Source organism: Centroberyx affinis, unplaced genomic scaffold (genome assembly GCF_046629955.1).
Source record: "Centroberyx affinis isolate AG114_WGS23_722 - 3 ecotype Tasmania unplaced genomic scaffold, CSIRO-AGI_Caff_v1 ptg002834l_1, whole genome shotgun sequence".
NCBI classification, from domain to species: Eukaryota; Metazoa; Chordata; class Actinopteri; order Beryciformes; family Berycidae; genus Centroberyx; species Centroberyx affinis.
Genome location: NW_027280976.1, coordinates 16,036 through 23,035, shown reverse-complemented (window position 1 = coordinate 23,035; position 7,000 = coordinate 16,036).

The window sequence follows — 7,000 nt, the reverse complement described above, 5'->3', positions numbered from 1 at the left end:
TGCCAAAAAAATGCCAAAGGAATTGGTGCTATTACTATTTCACTATCAGATGATAGCAGTGTTAATGTAACAATACAACATACTCTCATAAAATGTTGTGTAATGAGTATGAACTCTCAAACGCAAGTTACGTACTATGGACATGAGTTATGTGAACATTATGTTCCTTCACCACAAATTGAATTTTGTGAAAATAGCACAAATTGGACATGCCATTTTACCTGTTCATCACATGAAAATATTAGCTAATTGTTAAGTTTAGGCAAGTGAACAACTTTGGTTAATGTTATGGTCAAGGTTATGGTTGAGGTTAGGAAACTAAAACAACTTTGGTTAGGGTTTGGTTTAAAGTTTAATTCCAGTTATTTTCACCCTGGGCCTTATTTTTCTAGTTTTTGCCATCATGACGTAGGGCTGCACGATTAATCGTATTCCGGGAATCCTCCTCCACCTCAGTCTTCCTGCTTTGCTGGCTTAGGCCTGGGTACCTACCAGTGTCCATCACATTTGCCCACCAGTTCACCATGTTGTCACCATCAGTGTACAGGGGAAGGGTGGAATCAACATTGACCTTTACCACTTCCAGTGGCACGTCACACTGGGGTGGCACCAAGTGGCCCATCATCCCTGCCAGCCGCTTCAGGAGTATGCCAGTCTCTGATACCCCTTTTCCACCAACATGGAACGGGTTCCGTTCCGGTTCGCGCACCTAATTTTGAACCGTTTGGAGCATTTCCAAAAATAAATTGGTTCGGAACCCGAAAAGTTGGTTCTCAGCTGGAACCAAAAAATAGCAGGTTTTCAAGTGTGAACCTTGACAACATCAGTGGGCGTGTCATATTCTACAGGTGCACGTAATAGTTATCTACGTCTTCTTATCATTAACACTTGGTCCATGCTTGTTTTTTGGATAAAAACAAATATCTGTATTAACAGAACAAAAGCTTGCGGGTAATCAATGCGATCCGCCATCTTGCTACTACTGTTTACTTCCGGTGTGCATTGTGCAACGCCCTCCTGATGATGCATCCTTGATTACAATGGTTCCGCTCAAAACTGGTGGAAACGCGGGCTGGTTCGCTAGATAGCACCAAGGGTTCCAAGAATCCTGAACGGAACCGGTTCAAGAACCAGAGCTAATTTGGTGGAAAAGGAGTGTGAGTGGCCTTTCACCAATGGGTCGAGAGCAGACAGTGATTGTTCCATCTCTCCCTGTCCCCCTCTCCTCGGTGCCATGCCATTGTTCCGACGGCCCATTATTCCGAAACCCCAATAGTCTGAAAACTCCATGCCTGGCTCCATCCACAACCGTGGCTTCTGACAGCCTTGACCGTAAGCTTGCTCTAACCCTAACCTCAGTGACCTCATGCCTCAACCCAACCACCTCCGGGATAATGGGCTGTCGGACAAATGGGCTTTTGGTCCAATGGGTGGACATTTTTCAGACTATTGGAGTTTCGGAATAATGAGCCGTTGGAACAATGGGCAGTCCCCTGATTCACAGGGATGACCTATTTTGGAAAAGAAAAAACAGCGAATTTCACCAAAAGGTGACAAGTTTGCACCCATGAATTACAAGGATATGTGGGGATTTTTTGCAGGCTCCAATATCTCCCACCAGGCATCATAAATTGCAGAATTATGTCAACACAAGCAGTAAACGGCAGCGAATTCAGTGATGTCGGCAGTCCAAGGTATCCAAAATCAAAATTATCACTTATATTCATGCTAACACAATCAGCCGTACCTACAAAAAGCGAGAAATAACTACCGCAGTTTATGGTTGATTTTAAATTCATAAATACAAATGATATTGTATGTGGGTGTTGCAATGAGTAAAACCCGAGTGTAAAGAACGCTTTCAAGTTGAAGCAATGAAATTCTTCCACTTACACTGAGGGCCATATTGTCTCCCGCTATTTAGTTTTGTGTGGATAAAACTGCAGAAACAGTCGGACAGGTGGATTTTTTAAAAGTCTATATGGGATTTAAAACTCAAATGCCTGGGAAAATTGGTGCAAGGAAGAGAATATTACATTCGCAATGCCAGAGCACAATTTTTAAAACTCTATAGCCAATGGCTAATAACCTTAACTTTCTGTTAGTATTAAAGGGATACAGTGAGTTTTTGGGAAATTGAGAGAAGTGAGATTTTATCTTAGGCAGGTAGTGCAATGGTGCTACATCTTCCACAAAAAAAAACAAAAAAAACCCGAATTACCCACTTTTGTTATTCCTTGTAATTATCAGACTTTGAATTATCCCCCCAAAAAAAAAAAAAGATTTGTCTGTTTAATTATAGTTGGTAGACCTTTAGTAAAAAAAAAAATTCTTGTGCATATTCACAGTAATGAATACCTCCAACATGTCATGGCAACTTCAAACACACAGACATATGCACTCACACTCACTCTCTCTCACACACAGACACACACGCACAGGGTTACATTATCTCTCAGACTGAGTGGAGATGACCATGCATTTAGTTTCCGTCCCTTTGTTCTCTGACTTTGATCCATTCAAAAAGATGGGTGAGGCTTTTTGAAAGGTCTTTTCAAAGATCAAGAGTGGCTTCTTTCTATGGAACCATCTCACAATGTTAGCTTTAGAAAGAATGATTAATGATGGTTTTTAAAGTAATATTAAAACACGAATGAATCAAATGACGAAGAAAAGGCAAAGAGGCCTGCTGAAAAACAGGAAGCCTGCTATTTTCAATGCATTACAGCATTTACAAAGACTTCTGCTTTTGCCAATAGTGGGTAATAATCAACACTGAATAAAACACTTGTAAATGCAACGTGATTAATTATACTCTTAATATAAAGGTGGTTTCAAGTTGTGGTCAACAAAGATGCGGTCTGACCAAGTGGCCAAAACCACAGGTGAATTTTGAAGTCAATACTGAAATGGCGGCAGGTGGCAATTCCTCTATTGTCCTGTAGGGGCTGGCTCCAAAAAGGCTCCAAACTGCTCAACACCATGCAGGTTGGGACCACAACCTAAATTCTCACTAAAATTATAAAGTCAATACATTTTTTTTCACAAGAGGTTATTGCCTCAGTAGCTAATTTCACTTCTTCTAATGTGTGTCCTTATGGCGATTTTCAAAATAATTGTGTCATTAACGGGATATAATGGATATAAAACTGGGTTGTTTTTGATTTATTTGGTCATTTGAATCTCTCTGTCTTGTGTGAATACAGAGAGATTTCAAAGGCTTGTTTAGTCTGAACAGAATTCCTAATTATAAGTCCAGTTTGATGTAAAAGTGCAATTCAGAAATACCAAATAAACACAGTTACATTTCAGGTAGGTTGTTACAACGTTTTGATTTGGCTATGACAACGTTGCTGCAACATTGCACACAAGTCTAAATGCGCGTGCACGAGTTCATGCGAGTTAGGAGTTCAGCTTTACCGTTGTTGCCCACCCGCGCGGATATGTAGCTGCCAGTTAGCGAGTTAGCTACCTCAATGGGAAAGTGCAAATTTAATGATGCGTGGCTTGAAAACCCACATTACCACTGGGTTAAGCCGGTACCAGAAAACATCCACGAAGCCCGATGTATTTTATGCCGCAAAAAACATTTAAACTAGGGACGATGGGGATCATGGTGTTGGAGTCGCACATGAAGGGTGACAAGCACAAGTCATTTGCAAGAGCCCACCAGTAGACGTCTACTCTGGGCATTGCGCAGTTCTGCTCATCGCTGACAGCAAGCACCTCCGCGGCTAGCACTGCCTCAACATCAGCAACCTCAACATCAGCATCCGTGCCAGCAGTGGACCTGAGAAAATATTGTGGATCAACGCCCACCCTCAGAGCTGAAGTGATATGGGTCCTAAACACTGTCTCGGGACATCTCTCCTATAATTCTGACGAGGGAATCGAAGAGACCTTTAGGTGCATGTTTCCTGATTCGGAACTAGCAAGCACATTCTCACGCGGCAAAGACAAGACGGCCTGCATTACGAAATATGGCCTGGGTCCGTTCATCAAAAACGAGATCACAAGCAAAGTCAGCCAGGCCACCTCCTTTGTCATCATGTTTGACGAAAGCCTTAATAAAAAGATGAAGAGTAAGCGATGGACGTTCACGTGCGTTACTGGGTAGATGACCACGTCCAGTCCCGATACTTCAGGTCACAATTCATGGGGTGGTGGACTTACTCAAACAAGTCAAAATATCACAATGTTTTTTTATTTAATTAATTAATTTGATAAGTGGATACATCTATGCATGAAATGTAAGCATAGATATTAGGCAAATCTCTTTGTTTCATTATTTTTAATCAAGTTTAAATTACATTAATAAGTAGGGCTGTGCAAAAAAATCGATACAGCTGAGTATTGCAATATTTTTTTCCACAATACTGTATTGATTTTCCAGCCCCTCGTACTGATACATTAAAAAAAATTATTCATGTTTTAAACAGATTTAAAATGTCCTTAACTTTCCCTCAAATCCCTGTGATCAAATCAATGCCTACAACCTCCCCTCCTGTAGATGTCGCTGTAGGGCTAGTAGGCTAGTTCCCACCCGGCACTTCCGGCAGTATTTCAGAAGCGAGCATGGCGGAAAATATTAGAGCAGTCCCTTCATTGTTCAAAGCCGACGTTTGGGTGCACTTTGGTTTTAAAACCAAAACAGGGAGTAATGATTTAGATAAAACAAATGCCGTTTGCAAGCTTTGTCATACTACAATAAAATATTCAGGAAACACAACCAACTTGTGATCTCACTTAACAAGACACCACGCAGATAAAATAGCACAGCAACCTCATCCAAAACCTGTGGACCCAAGGCAAACTACACTGGACAGTACCACCTACAAGCTTCCATGTACTTCAGCTCGTGCACAGAAGATTACAGAGTCGGTGGTGCTTTTTATTTGTAATGACTTGCGCCCGTATAGCGTAGTTGAAAACCCCGGCTTCAAGCATATGGTAAACACTATGGAGCCGCGCTATGTGATCCCGACTCGCCGACACATGACGGATATAGCAGTGCCCAAGATGTACGAAGAGGTGAAGAAAACTGTTCAAACATTTCTTAGCTCTGCAGAGAGAGTGGCCCTGACGTGCGACAGATGGACATCAAGAGCCACCGAATCGTATGTTACGATTACGTCCCACCATATCTCTGAGCAGATGTGAACATCTGCTGAAGAAATTGTCAACGCTATGAAGCCCATGAAGGTAGCTACACTTGTTATGTCAGAGGAGAGCACCCCAACACTATCAGTTGTGGCACCACTCCATGCCCAGCTGATCCATGATCTACAAGAGAGCCCCAGTGATTCCATCATGACAAAGGAAATCAAATCTGCCATATGCCTAGATCTTAACAAGAGGTACTTGGACCAGCAGAAGGAGACTCTTTATGTGTCCTCAACTATGGATCCAAGGTTTAAGGCTCTGCCCTTCCTGTCCGAGGACGAACACCAGGACATCTATGTTAGAGTCATTGCAGAAGCTGCAATGACTCTATCATAGATGTCAGCAATGACAGCCAGTGGCCATTTCAGGTAAGCTATGCCATTAAACATTAGACTGCTTTGTCAATACTTATCAATAAGATTTAAAAAAATATCCATTCACATTTTCACATAGAAACAAGGTGAAACAATCAATACAAAGAATTGGAATAAAAGTTTAAAAAGCATAAATACTAAAATTTAAAAGTAAAAGTTTAAAAAGGCATACTGGCGAATGATAGTAAAACATTTATATTACATGAAAACATAATGTTGGCCTGAATTGTCACTTAGTTTATTGTATTGCTTATTTACTGATTCACTAATTCCTAGAGAATCAAAAGCTAATTTGATGTATTGCTGTTTTTCCAGCAGAGAGAGACTGGAGTGGAGACAGGAGAGACTGATGCGGAATTGGTGCCAGAGGAGGAGGGCAATCAAGGTCCTGTGCAAGAGGACATCTCTGCAGCCCCATCCAAGAGATCAAGGGATTCTTGCACTCTAGCTGACCTACTTGTTCAAACATATGGTGCTGCAAAGAAATTGAAAACCACACAGGACCAGGCAGAGGAGGAGATGACAAGATACAAGAAGGCAGCACCCATGCCACTTGCAGGAGCCAATCCACTGGACTGGTGGAAGGAGCACCAGAGCGAGTATCCACTCTTGTCACACCTTGCGAAGAGATACCTGTGTATCCCCGGGCACGACTGTCTCCTCAGAGAGAGTCTTCTCTACCGCGGGGGATATAATCACAGCACAGAGTGCACTTACCCCAGACCATGTTGATCAAATTCTGTTCCTGAACAAAAATCTGAAGACAAAGTAGGCCTGCTATTGTATCCATGTGTTGAAGAGCCTGTTCAGTTTTCACTTCAGACAGGCCTAAAGTTACTCACCTTAAAATGTAACCATTTTTTCTAAGAGTTAATATCAAAATATAGTGGACACTTGCAAACAACTTTTGAGTTGGACTACAGTATGTTTAGTTTATTTACAGCATATTACTGACTATTTCAGTTTTAGGAATTTTGTTTATAAGAATACTTAATACGCCCTTTATTTTCATATGATGTTACGGCATCTACATTTCAGTTCAGTGTGTTCAGTGACACAATGAGAATACTTAATATGCACTTTATTTTCATATGATGTTATGGCATCTACATTTCAGTTCAGTGTGTTCAGTGACACAATGAGAATACTTAATATGCACTTTATTTTCATATGATGTTATGGCATCTACATTTCAGTTCAGTGTGTTCAGTGACAGTGTGCAACTGTGCAATGCAAATACCGTTCTAATAAATTGGAATGGAAATTTTGAATTAAATAGTTTTGACTCAATTTGTCTGCTGAGTTATCAATATAATGGCATCATTGCTTGGCAGCTCATTAGATATATAGCACACACACACAAACTACAGTCTAAACCTTTTTTTTCAGGAGTGTGTGCAGGACCTTGACTTGAGGAAGATGATCTATAGATGGGCCCAATGTTAAGCTGGTAGTTGTGGGGA